The 13,867-nt window shown below is 50.0% G+C and overlaps 1 protein-coding gene across 1 annotated transcript in view; it reads right to left on the reverse strand.

The window, feature by feature from the left end:
- Positions 1–11,017, reverse strand: part of GSN (gelsolin) — a 55,761-nt gene extending 44,744 nt beyond the window's left edge. Inside the window, exon 1 of the mRNA XM_014782104.2 lies at positions 10,936–11,017. The gene's annotated coding sequence lies outside the window, so the exon portion shown is untranslated. The remainder of the gene's footprint in view (positions 1–10,935) is intronic.
- Positions 11,018–13,867: the final 2,850 nt, after the last annotated feature.

Below are 13,867 nucleotides of genomic sequence, written 5' to 3' on the forward strand. Positions count from 1 at the left end.
CAAAGCTGCAAGACCTTCTGTTGGAGAGTTTAGCTGGTTAAAAGAATTGTCGGTAGGATGTGCTAAACTCTCTCTCTCTATGCCTTATACCTGCTGGTCCAAGCTGTACCCTCTCGGGTCACCCAGAACAAGTCTGTTACCCTATTTCCCAGTGGCTCCTTGGAGACTTGAAGACAGTGATCCTGGGCCACTCAAGTCTTCCAAAAGTCGTATACCCCTTTTCCCCCAGCTCTTCCTGAGTGCAGGGAGTCTGGTTCCCTCACTCCCTTCTCTGATCTACTCCAAATGAGCCCTGTCCCTACTGACAGCACAAGACCCAGAATTAGGCATTCAGATGAGCTCTATTCAGGGTGGGGCAAGTAGAACTCTCACCTCCATCATTCTAGATATCATGCCTCTATTAATCCAGCCTAAAATCCCATGCACATTTAAGGTAACCCCATCGCATGACTGAATTCAGCTTACAGTCAACTTCAGAGCTATGGTTCAGGATTCTGGAGTTAGAAAAATGGCCCCTCACTTAACTAACTATGTATCTCGACCAAGCTACTTCACCTCTCTGAGTCTCAGTTTCCTTCTCTATAAAAAAGAGATTATGTGAGAACCTACCCAATAGGGTCATTATGGGGATGAAATGAGATAAAATAAGTCAAGGATTTTCAACAATGCAGAAACTGTTTACTCTCCAGCTGTCTCTGGTTTACTCTGGTTAGTAATTAAATCTCTAAGTCTTTTTCTAGAAATTATATCTTTCTCATCCTGTACTTGTGCAGTTTGGGGACCCAAGCTATTTACATGCCATATCCCACCTCCACGCCTAAACATTGCTCTATTATTGCAAGACAGTATTATTATTATCATTATTATTATTATCTGGTGATGGGTCTTTCTCGCCCATCAGACTATGAGCTCCACTAGGCTGCTTTGTCTCTGAAGCCTTGGTCCTGGCATGTGACCTGGCAAACAGCAGGACCAGTGGGTACATGCTAGACAAGTGAAGGCAGGGCCAGCCTGTGTCGGCCCCACAGTGGACTGTGCAGCCCAGCCTTCCAATGCCCCCGCCTTTCAGGGACAAGCTGGATTTTCTCCTTTCTCAGTCCCTAGAGTCCAGTCATCTACATTCGGGGGAGGCTGAGCAAGCTGGCTCCTGCCTACACTGGAAACTTTCTCTGCCCAAACCAGCTTCTCCAAGCCAAGGGGAGAGGCCAAGATCCCAAACGTGGTGGGGCCCTTCAGGATCCTGGGATTAGGACACAAATGAGCCCTGTTCTCCGCCGACAGTAAATGGCCCAGACATTCATGGTGGATTTCTTCATGGCGAGTGGCACGGGTTGCTAGCAGGGGATCTGGAAAGAGGTTGGGTGCTTATCTGGACCCTCGGACCTGGTATTAAATGCCACCCCTGTGGGCCTTCCTCAAAGAGGTCCACAGAAACTTCCTGGTTCCATGGTAGAGATCAAAGCAGAGTTGGGTTTTATTGTTCCTGCAAATGACTAATGAACACCTGCTTTCTGTTAACTCTGTATGAGGACGAGTCTTTCAAATCCGGCCCCTCCTCTTCTACACACCTCCAAATCACACCCTCGTCCTCACTGGTGGTACATTTGTTCCTAAGTGTAACCTGCTCCTCCTCCAGTGCTCCCCATCTCAGCAACAGCACCACCACCCACCATCCACTCATTGGGCCAGGCCAAACACCGGGGCACCACCCTCCTCAACCTCCCCTGCTCTGTCACTCTCGCCTCCAACACCACCACCTCCTGCCCATTCTACTGGAATGCATCCTCTTCTCCCCACCCCCTGCCAACATCTTGGTCCAAGCACCACCACCTCTTACCCGAGTGACTGCCATGCTTCCTAACTGGTCCTCCCACTTCCTCTCTCCTCCCTTACAGTGCAGTCTCCTCAAAACAAGCCCAGACCATGTCACTCTGCTGCTCAGACTCTACCTCGGCTCTCCTATGGCCCCTAGATAAAGTCCAGGATCCTCAACAAACTTTTCAACATCCTTCATGATCTGCCCCCACCGTCCCCTTGGACATCAGCTCTCATCAGTTCCTGTCTTCCACCCACAACCCTCCAAGCTCAGCCAGACACAGCTGCACTCTGTTCCTTGACTCCTCGTGTAAACCTTGTACAGAGTTTCCACTGTTCTGGAACTCTCTCCCACCCCTGTTCTTCTTTTCTCTTTCCATTCATCATCAAGTCTCAGCTTTCCTCCAGGAAGTCTTCTCTAACCTCCCCTTCCCTGTGAGCTCCTCTGAGCTCCCACAGGCCTCTAGTCTTCCTGTCACACTGTCTTGTAATGGTCTGTTTCCAAGTCAGCCTCCCCCCATTAGACTAAGATCTGCTCCTGTGTACCCCACGGCCTAGCCTAGGGCTGGGCCCACCACAGCTCAAGATTCAACAAAGGAAGAAACTAGTGAATCACATGCTTGCACACGTGCATGTACACGTGTGTGCACACGTGCGTAAACACATACTCGCGCATGCACCCGTTCAGAGACGGCTGAGAGTACAGGTGCTGCCCTCTATGGGCAAAATGAGCATACACTCTTTCCCAGGATTTGGACACCAGGAGCCTCAGAGTTTCAAACTCAGTTGGGTTTAGAATTAAACCTAGCTAACTCCAAGTTGGTCTGTTTTTCATTTTGGACCTTAAGGCTGCAGTGGCTTAAAAACAAGGTCCACAAACCACTGACTAGTCTATCACCCACATGCTCCTGATGGAGCCATAAGGAGAGGCGTTTCCTCCCAGCGCTCAGACCCCAGCCCAGGGCTCGGGGTTCGCTAGGTGCCTGTTTGCTGAATTACACTCAGAGCATAGGGAGAGGAGGCACTTTCTAATAGTCAGGGCTGCCCACCAGCGGAAAGGCTGGCCTTTGGGTAGAGAGCTCACCATTAGTGAAAGTGTGCAAGCCTCCAGGAACCCCATCTATCTAGGTGGCCGAAGAGGAGCTTTCTGCCCTGAGGGCGGGATGGGAGGAGGCTGGAGCAGAGGTGTTCTTCTCCTAAAAGACTGCTCCCAGCTCCCTGGGAGGCCCTTCCGATTTGGTGTGAGAAAGAGGATATCTGTTCAGTAACGTCAGAAGGGTTCGAATGGCCACCTCAATGACAACAGTTATCATTTGCTGAGTATCTATCAAGTGTTAAACTCCTTACATACTTATATACTCTCATCCTCACAATAACCTTGCCAGGGAGGTATCATTGTCCCCATTTTGTGAAGGGAGGACACAAGCTCAGAGAGGTGAAGTAATGTGTTCAGGGTCACACAGTGAAGATGTCTGGGCAATTCCCACCAAGTCAGGCTGCCTTCCTTGCATCTTGGTCTCACTAAATTTCAAGCTATAAGGCTGGGCCTCTTGCTCACTAGAGAAAAACATAGAGCTTCGGTTACTCCAGATCAGGGGTCAGCAAACTTTTAGTGTAAAGGGCCAGACAGTAAATATTTTAGGTTTTGCAGGCCACTACCCTCTCTGTTGCATACTCTTCCTTGTTTGGTTTTGGGTTTTTTTTTTAACAACCTTTTAAAATGTAAAAACCATTCTTAGTTCAGAGGCAAACAAAAACAGGCTGGGGCCTCCCCAGGGATTTTAGTTTGCAGCCTATAGAGAGAATTAACTGGAAAACCTTCTGGTGGGAGTGTTTATGCCAAATGCAGGTCCTTCAGCTGTATTTCTCCCCCTTCAGATGGCTTCCTACTGAGTCACTCTCTCAGAAAGAGGGGCCCTACCTCACTCCGAAAAAAGGCAGCAAAATATTTCAAGGGCTTTCAGATTCCAGAAACTCAGAGCTGTGGACCAAATAGTTCGACTCTGCATTGGTTACAGAAGAGGGAGGCAAATGCGATGGGTAGAAAGAACCTCAAAGATAAGACATTAAGATTAAGAGATCCACTTAACGAGGGATTTAGAATCCTACTATGCAAAGTGTGGTCCGTGGACCAGCAACATCTGCATCACCTGGGAGATCATTAGAAATGCAGAGTCTCAGGCCCCACCCCAGACCTAACGAACCAGAATCTCCATTTTAACAAAAATCCTCAGGTGATTCATGTGCAGGATAAGTTTGAGATGCTCTAGAGCATCCTTTATGTCCAAGTGCAACATTGTTAACACAACTTTTACCCTGAGGAAAGAAAGGGTCTAAAGGCATCTTTCTTTGTGTCATAATATTAAATCTCTGACCTAATATCTGCACTAGTGACCTCCAAAAGCACCCCACTTTAGGATGCACAATGGACAGACCAAGACCTGCCACTGGATCTGGAAATCAGACCTTCAACTGGCAGAGAAGTAGACCTGGGAGGACCAGAGAAGGTGCCATTTCCCATTTCAGAGTGAGAGGAATCAGTTTGAGAGGGAAATGACTTCTCCAAGACCACACTGCAAGGAAAAACTAGAGGTCTGACCATGGCCAAGTTCCTTCATCTTCCCACGCCTTGGGGTTAATAATAACTGAAATCGTTTGGGTTTAGAATGAGTACTTTCGAACTCTCATAAGTGATAGAGTGGCAATCAGCAGTCTTGCCGTGTGCTTTAGGAAATTCACTTGCTCTCTCTGGGCATGTTTGCCCAGCCAGGACCGGGGGTGGGGATTCAGGTGATTTCCAAGGTCCAACTGTCAAAGTCAGAGTCTGGAAACTGTTTTGAGGTGAGGAAGCAGTCAGAAGAGGGGCTTTCTGCTGAGGGTCACCACATTCACACCAAAGTCTCTGGGCTGGGAACATAAAGTCAAGCCCTTCGGACCTAGATGTGGAGACAGAGAAGTCACCTGGCATAAGCCCAAAGCTTTATGGCAAATGGAAAGCAGAAACTGGAATGAGAACCAGCTTCTCTCTGCCTCTTCAGCCTGGGATCTTAATCCTTTACTGATGCTGAGCTGTGCAAAGGTATTTGCTGAATGAATGAATGAAGCACAATGTTTCAGGAAAATGGTCCCTGAGTCTTCTCATAGGACAGCTAGACTTCTGATAACCAGCTTCTGACGCTCCCTCAAGAATGCTGCCGCCCTCAGGGCGGCTGGTGGGAATAAGAAATGATGCAGCCTTTCTGGGTAGCAATTTGGCAAAATGCAGCAAAAGCTGTAAAATGCTTTCGGATGCTCCGGAGGGAGCCACAGGTGAGGCGTTTCCTCCCAGCGCTCAGATCCCAGGCTTGGGCTCAGGGCTCGCTAGGTGTCTGATTGCTGAATTATATCTCAGAGCATAGGGAGAGGAGGCACTTTCTAATAGTCAGGGCTGCCCACCAGCGGAAAGGCTGGCCTTCGGGTAGAGAGCTCATTTTGACCCAGCAACTCCATTTCTTGCGCTCTCTTCTAGGAAATAACGAAAGAATAATTTATGCACTAGGATGTTCATTGCAGCATTGTTTATAAACAGCCTAAATGCCTAATAACAGGGGAAAGTGAGCCACAGGATATTTACACTTAGATACAATAATAGAGAGTGATGAAAAATCAAGTCGGCCTATATCATTTTCATAATAAAAAAAGTAAAACCTTTTTTTTATGAATAAAATGCTTCTTTAATCCCCTAGACTATTGGAAAGAAAGATTTTAAATAGAAACAAACACACATAAAATAAACTTAGGCATAGTATATTTTTAAAACTCTTTTAAAAATTAAATTTAGAGTCCTTAATAACATGAGAAAATATTTAGGCTATAATGTTGAGAAAAATAAAAAGTCAGAATAGAAAATTAGAAATGTGGTATGACCACAATTATGTGGGGGTAAAAAAATGTGCTGAAAATATCAGGGAGGAAATGCACCCAAATGTTAGCAGTGATTATCTTGCGTTGGCAGAATTGTGGACAGTTCTTATTTTTTTACACTTTTTTTATTTTCTAAATTTCCTATTATGAACATTTATTATCATTAGAAAAAGAAGAAAAAAAAGGAGGAGGGGAGAAAAAGTCCCCCATATCCCATGGGCATCCCACCCATAGTGCTTTGCCACTCCCCTAAAATTATCTAGTATTTACTGAGTACCCACCAAGGGCCCAGCCCAGCCCCAGCCACTATAGAAGGGAAATTAAGGGCCCAGCTCCACCCCGAAGGCTCACAGACACCGAATATACTCTTTGTTTGGCAAATAAGCCAGACCCAGATGATATCCTTGAAGCTGGAAAGTAGTAAGACTGTTTACTTAACCAGTTCAGAATCAATGAATCCACTCCCACTGGTGTGGCGCCTTCACTGGAGTTCCCTGAGAGGCTCCATGGCTCAAAGCGTCTCTGGAGCCCCCCTGGGAAGAGCAGATTTCAGGGATGCTTTACAGCCCAGGAAGAAAAGTTATCCCTTAGTCCAAGCATTGAATGCAAGAGGTGCAGAAGGGCCCTCCGAGACAGAAGAAGCAAGGCACCAGGAAGGAGTTGGATGGGGGAGCCTGGGAAGGAACCTAACTGGCCATGTCGCCCCTGGGGACCCCTGGGCATGAGAGCTCACATCTCCAGGCCTCAGTTTCCCTATCTATAAATTGGGGCCCATAATGACAATCTCAGGGCTACTGTGAGGCTCAAAGAAGAGAAAGTACATCATTTCATCTCTCTAGGCCTGCCTCAGTTTCTTCACCTGTAAAACTGAGTCAATATCTCCTCCCTTATAGGGCTGTTGGGAGATTAAACAAGACAGGGAAGACAGCAGGTGAACACACACAGTAAGGAGGCTACATACGGTGGCCGTGATTGTTACTGCTTGTAGAACAGGGAAGAGGATACATAAATGAATCGTAGGGCTCAACTTCCTCATCTGCAAAACGGGGCAACCAATTCAGTCTGCAAAGACCAAATTCGTGAACAGTAGCTGAATCTCCGGCTGGCACTGGTGCAAGTAACTTAAACACGGATGACGGCTGTGGGCTCACTCTGTGCCCACAGATGTGCAGGTCCCATGTTCGTGCACCGAGCACAAATCCCTCTGACTCAGAGGCCATCAGAGCTGGGAAGGCCTGACATTATCCTGTCCACCCCTGGGCACAGGGTGGAATCTGAGGTCCAGAGAAAGGCACGCATTAGCGCAAGTCACCCAATACTTTCTCAGCGGCAAAACTAGGACCAAGCCCACGCCTTCTGCCGCCCACAGTGCCCACCACACCCACCCATTTTCTCTGCTTGCCCTCAAATTGCTGATGTGGTCCCAGGCAGGGCAGGGAGAGCAGGCATATGGCAGGATGGGGAGGGGAGTAGGGGGAAGCCAGAGAGCAGCAGGAACCGAGCCTGCCTGTGGTCTCCAAACTCAGAAACCACATCAGGCTGAAACATGACACACGCTCACTCAGTTGAAAGGGAGGAGATATTTTTACTTGACATCCCCTGACTGCCTAAACACTAGTCTCTTTCTTTCCCTCCCCGCAAAAATGCATAACTCCTGGGACCTGCTTTTCTCTGCTTCTGCTGGTGTTTTCTAGGGGAATGACGGTGGGCCAGGGGGGTGCCCACTCTTCCTGGCCTCCCCAGAAATCTTTCCAGAACATGAATTCAAATGGTGGAAGGCAGGGACTGCTCCTGGCTGGGCCCCCAACTCACCAAGTGACCTTGGGCAAGTCCTGTGTCCCCTTGGAGCCTTGACTCCCTGAAACAGAGGGGAGACTGACCTACCCTCTGGAGTCCTGTTGATAGTATAGAAAAGTATGAGTTTACAAACAGACATGGGGGGCCCCTCCAGGTCTCTCTGCTGCAAGGCTGAGCTCCCCAAGCTGTGCACACTGAGTCACATCCCTCATGACAGCCACAGCAAAACTCCCCCAGCGGTTCTCATGTCAGGACTAGACGGAACCTTCCGGAGAATGTCTGGTGCAGTGATTAAAAGATACTGCTCTATAGTCAAACCTCCAGAATCCTGGTACCATCACCTAATGGCCTCACAATTCAAGACACATTATTTAGCCTCTTTCAGCCTCAGTTACCTCATCGATAAAAGCAGATAATAGTATCCAACTCAGAGGAATGGTTGTGAGGAATCAATGAAGTAATTAATATTTCCGTGCTTGGTATACCAAAAGGTAGCTTTTTATCATTAGCGTGCAGACCAACATCTCCCCATTTTATAGATGGGGAAACTGAGGCCCAGGGACTTGTCCACAGGACTTGCCCAAGGACACTCAGAAGAACTAAGACTGCAGTTCCACTCCCAAGTCAGTGTTTCTAACTTCTCTCAGTCCTGTGGTCTCTAATCAGCAAACATACACACTCAGAGACTATAGACACAGGCTGTCAAGTTTTCTTGAAGAAAACCAGAGACCAATGCCTCAGCAAAGGACTATGGGCCATTCAGAAATCATCTCTAGGACCTGGCAACTTCTCATGAAGACCCAAACTACCCTCGTGGAGTAGGAGGAAGTGACCTACTGGCCCTGGATGGCTAAGATGTGAGAAGGCATCCTTCCAATCAACAGCTCTTGCTGGTAAGAGCTTGGCAGAATGCACACACGGCTGTTAACAGTGGCTACCTCTGGGGAAAGAAGAGCATTTGGAGAGATGAAGGTTACTCTATACTCTTCTCTGTGTTCGCATCTCTAACGATATTTTTTTCACTTTAAAAACAAAACTCAACACTGAAAAACTCAAAATAACTTAGCAGACTTATCCAGGAGCTATAAGCCTACTGTCTGCTTTTGCATGAAATTTATAGCAGGTTATGACTGGTTCTTCAGCTGGGCTTCCAGAATCTGCCACTCTGATCCATCCTGTGGCCACTGCCCTGGTTCAGACCTGCACTCTTTCACTTGACCATGCAACAGCCTCCTTGGGGTCCCCCTGCCTCCGGTTTCCCCCTTCCAATGCATCTCCTACATAAGCCACCAGATTGATGAGAGTTTTTATCATTGTTCTGGCAAAAACCTTTCTCAGCTCCTCATTGCCTTCAGGATAAAGTCCAAACCCTTAGTTTGTAATCTAGTTCCATCTTTATTTACAGTCTCAACTCCTATCACTCCACCCTTAATCTCCCTCAATCTCCATTCTAGCCACGTGGATTGCTCAGAAAACCTCAGTGCCTTTGCACAAGCTGTTTCTGCTTCTCAGAATGTCTCTTCTCCAATCACTTTATCTCCTGGGAAACTATTACTCATTTCTGAGGCCTGGGTGGCCCAGACAGACTTAGTCTTCCCTTTACAGGCTGAAGTAACTCTTCGTATCGCATGATTGTGTCAACCACTACAGATGGGAAGCATCTTGAAGACTGAGAGCTTTGTCCTCCTCGGGGCTCTTGGGCTCTCACAGAGCAGCACACAGAACACAGGCCCAGAAGTGCAGTGAATCAAGGAAGGAGGGAAGGAAGGAAATTCCATGAGAGGCAAACCCTGCAGCCCTCCCTCCCGGAGCCGCCTGCTTTCCCAGGTTCATGTTAGTCCATAATAAAAAAGACTATGGAAAATTTTGGAATTAAGTTCCCTTCCCTGATGCACATGGAAACCTTCTTTGCTGCCATGTAACTCACCCGGGTGCCAATCCAAGCTCCCCGGGCTGTTTACAACTTTCCTGGCATTTATAAATAGCAAGGCTCCAGAAAGGAAAATGGAGTTTTAAGGGAGTTGGATGCTGACTGTCCCCCCACCTCCCATCCTTACGCTTCCTTTCCAAGCCTCTTCCCTTTAACATCCTCAAGAAACACCAACCAGCCCCAGTGTTCCTATGTGTGTGTGCCAGGGTGCTCAGTCCCTTACTGAATGGAACATTCAAGAAAGAGTCTCAGGTCCCACTAGCTACAAGGAGTCAGCTGAGGGCCCACTGGAACTGGGTCCCAGCCCTGCCCCTTCCTTACTGTGTGACTATGAGCCCGTCACGAATTCTCAGGGCCCTTCAGTTCTCTCAACTGTGGAATGGGGTTGGGATTAGACCCCAGCAAGCTATGGTCACTGTAAAGTTCAGTGCAGCAGGTCCTGGCGAGAAATGCGGTCCTGGGAGAACAGGACGTGCAGGATTAAATCTTTGAAAAGTCCCTAGAGGCCAGACAAAAGCAGGAGGCACCTCCCCAGAGGGCTCATCTTCCACCAAGCACGCAGTACCCCCAGACCAGCCCTGAATGCCTCTGCCTTTTTAGCGTTCCGGTTTTAAAGACCCCTCTCTGCTCTGAGGAAGGGGAGGGCGGAATAAAGGGTGGATGTCTGGGCAGACAAGGGGCTACAAAAGATGTCTCCTGCCCACCCAACATCTCCCTCAGAATTCCAAGGACTGGGGCTTGCTCTTGGCCCCTGCACGGAGCAGCCAGCCTGCACTGGACTAGGGGGACACTGCTGTCATCAGGTTCTGGGGAGATTAGACCAGAAGAGATGGGGTCCCAGAGAGAAAGGGAGGTTCCAATCACTGTCTTCAACTCGAAAGAAGTTTCCCTGTGAGTCAGGGAAGGAAACAAACACTGCAGGGGAGGAGGAGACAGCACCTTCGGGCAGCCCATGCACGCAGATTCCAGACGAGTGCAAGGAGGAACTTTCTAACAGTCCTGGGCCCAGAAAGAGGAAGGAGGTGGAGGGCTCCCCATCGCCCGGGGAGAGCAGGCAAAGCCATTATTACTTGGAGTCAAGGATCCCTCGAGCAGACTCCCCAGCGGTGCCACCGCCCAGACCGTGGGCAGGGGGCCACCTGCAAGTTCGGGTCAGATACGCCGAGTGCCTGCCGCGGTGACCCCGGGCCCAGTACCCCCAGCCGCGGGGGCGGGGGCGGGGGCGAGGTTAGCTCAGATGCTTGCAGCACAGCGGGGCCTGTGGGTGGAGACCTGGCCCCCCTGTCTCCTGCCTTAGCCCCCCCAATCCAAACTTCCTTGGTCCCCTAGACGACGAGCAAGATGCGGGAAGAAGCCGTTCTCCAGCGATGCCCCCGCTGCTCGGACGAGCTCCAGGCGCGGGCGAGTTGGGACAGGGAGGGGAGCGAGAAGAAAGACCCAGATGCCCGGGATCCCCAGATGTCCGAGGCAGGGGCCGCCGCCTCCCCTACCTGCTGCTGCGGCGCTGGCGACGGCGGCTGCTGGGTCCAGCTGCGCTCAGCTGGTTCCGGGCGGCGGGGCCGGGGCGTTGCGGTCGCTCGGCCACGGTGGGCAGGGCGCGGGCGGGAGCCGCCCTCGGGGCGGGGCGGCGGGGGGGCCGGGCGGGGGTGGGTGGGGAGGAGCGCCGGGCCCTCCGGAGGCCGCAGGGAGGACGGCGCCTCTGGCTCCAGGCTAGCCTTCCCCGAGTGCATTGTATGTCACTTCACCAAACCCCTCGCTACCTCCCCAAGGAAGGCATCAAGTTCCCTGCTTTACGCGCGAGGAAACTGAGGCCCGGAGCGCGGAGGGGAGAGCTGCAGGAGTCTGGGGGGAAGGGAGGAGACTTGGGCAGCGCCTGGGCTGGGCTGGGGTCACGGAGCTCAGTGGGGTGGGCAACGTGCCTTGCACAACCAGGATCAGCGGAGGCAGATTTCAGCACCGGTGAGGTTCGACTTCGGGAGGCAAAGCCCTCAGAGGGTGAAATGGGCTCCTAGCAAAAGCAGGGAATGTGTGCACGCAGCAGCTAGAGCTACTGAAGGGAATAAAAGAGAAGAATGATTCCCAGCTTCATTCAGAATGAAAACACAAGAAACGCCAAAGTACATCCCTGTCCTTAAATGAGAACGTTAAGCAGGATCTTTGGAGTCAGACGGCCTCGGTTGTTACTCCTGACACTTACCAGTCCTGTAACTTTGGGCAAGTGACTTAACATATCAAAGCCTCCATTTCCTCATCTGTAGAATGGGCATAATAATTGCCTCTTCGTGTGGCTGTTGGGAAGACTCAGTAAGAGAAAGACTCAGCACAAGGGCAGGTACTGTGGGTTCTCCATAAATGGAAGTTCTTATCAGTGTGATGGCAGAATCATTTTAGGCAACTGAGAAAATCCACATTGTCAAAAAGATGAGTGCAAAGTCACTTGTAAACAAATGTAATATTTAATTTATCTCAACGACATCTCACATGCATTTGAGAAAGAGCCATTTATGACGGGGCAGGGCACAGGGCAGCCCCCCAAACAGTCCAGGTGCAAATGTGGGTTCCCAGGCCTCTTGTAGTTGCTGTGACACCAAGTTGGGAGGACTCACACAACAGGAGACTGGACCAGGTGACCCAGAACTCCATTCCCAGCCTAGGTGCTGGCAGCAGCCCATGTTCTGGGCTGGATAAATTTCCCTCCAACACCGGATGAAATGTACCAAGTCAGTAATTCCGGGTGCTGGGGATCAGAGCAGGAAAAGCTGGTGTTGTTTCAGTAGCAGAGGAGCAAGAGCACAGCACTCACTTCCTGGCTTTTCCTGTTTTTTCCACTGAGTAGCAGCCAGGGAAGCCACAGGGCCCGGGAATCCCAGCCTCCTGCCCCCCTCGCTTTGGACAACACTCGTAATTACAGGAACCGTTTCTTAAACACCTCATGGAAGCTCTGGGCTTCCCACTTCCCAGTGCTATTGACTTTCATCCTCATCTCCCCACTTGAATCCCCCAGGTAGCAGTTACCATGTGCAGTTGTCAGACGAGGAGGCCAAGGCTCGGAGAGGGTTAAGTAGCTCTTTCGAGTTCCCACAAGTGACACCATGCACAGCTGAGTCTAGCCCCTTCTCCTTTCCTCAGTGTTGTATATCATACTCTGTCACCCTTCCTCACTTGGGAAACACCCCAGTTCCACTTTCTCTGAGAACTGAAGCAGGGCGTCCACCCCTCTGGGAGGCTCACACTCTCTCTCTGCCACTCCCTGCTTTCTCCAGAGGCTGCCTGTGGCCCACTGAGGGGCAGGAGGGGAGAAAGGCAGAAACACAGACCATTTGGTTCTGAGTTCTTTGATTATAATCCCCAGCATACACATGCCCTGGAATTATCTAACATATCATTTCCAACCCCAGCAACTTCTCTCTGGCAAAGAGAAGTAAACCTCTGAATCTGTGTTTCCATAGAACTGGAGAATATCATACTGGAACGAAGGAAACATTGGAGATTATCTGGTCCAAACATTAATTTTATTTATTTATTTATTTGCTGAGGAAGATTCACCCTGAGCTAACATCCATTGGCAATCTTCCTCTTTTTGTACGTGAGCCGCCGCCACAGCATGGCTGCTGACAGACAAATGGGGTATGTCTACTCGGATACTTGGAGTATCCTTTAGCCAGAAGACCACCTCCTCCCAAAGAGTGAGGATGGGGAAATGAAGACCACACCCAGGCCATGCAGTAGATAATTTAGGGATGCCTGCTCCCTCTTGTGAGAATGCCTCACCCCACCCACAAGTGTGGTCCTCACTTGGCACCGATGTTTGTACAGTAACCCCCACCCCACTCCAAACATGCTTGACAGCACTGGGAGTGGACACCAGACCCAAGCTGGACTGTTGGAATTTGGAATGGGAGTTTTGGATGTGACGATTATAGTTAGTTAACTGGGCCTGTGAGGACTGGTCATCTTTGAAGGCCAAGGCCGCCATTTCGAGGTGGCCATCTTCCACAGAGAAAGCCAGTGAGACCCTCATTAAATGACTAGATGGGTGTGGATAAATGAGTGTGGAGAAACTCGGAGAGGAGAAGGCTGGGCTGGCCAGGAAAGACGTCTGGATCCATGGGACTCGTTAGGATGCAGACCTCTCCTGGAGCTAGCCTCAGAAAAGTAAGTTATTAGGACAAGTATTTATTGAGCATTGAATGCCTTTAGCAGGTTCCTAGAAGCAGAGCACAAGATCAGGATTTTGTGCAAGGGATTAATTGAGGGAGTGCTCTCAGGAATCCTGGAATATTGCAAGGAGCCCTGAGGCAGGAATGCAGCTGAGCGTGGAGGTCAGACCAGAGCAGGGCCTGAACACTAAAGGGCACGCAGAAAGTGCTCTCCCTCCATCCGTCATCTCTGCCGTCTGCTTCATTGTTCTTCCTCACATCA

The sequence above is a fragment of the Ceratotherium simum genome, chromosome 29, assembly GCF_057802395.1.
Source record: "Ceratotherium simum simum isolate JZ-2026a chromosome 29, ASM5780239v1, whole genome shotgun sequence".
NCBI classification, from domain to species: Eukaryota; Metazoa; Chordata; class Mammalia; order Perissodactyla; family Rhinocerotidae; genus Ceratotherium; species Ceratotherium simum.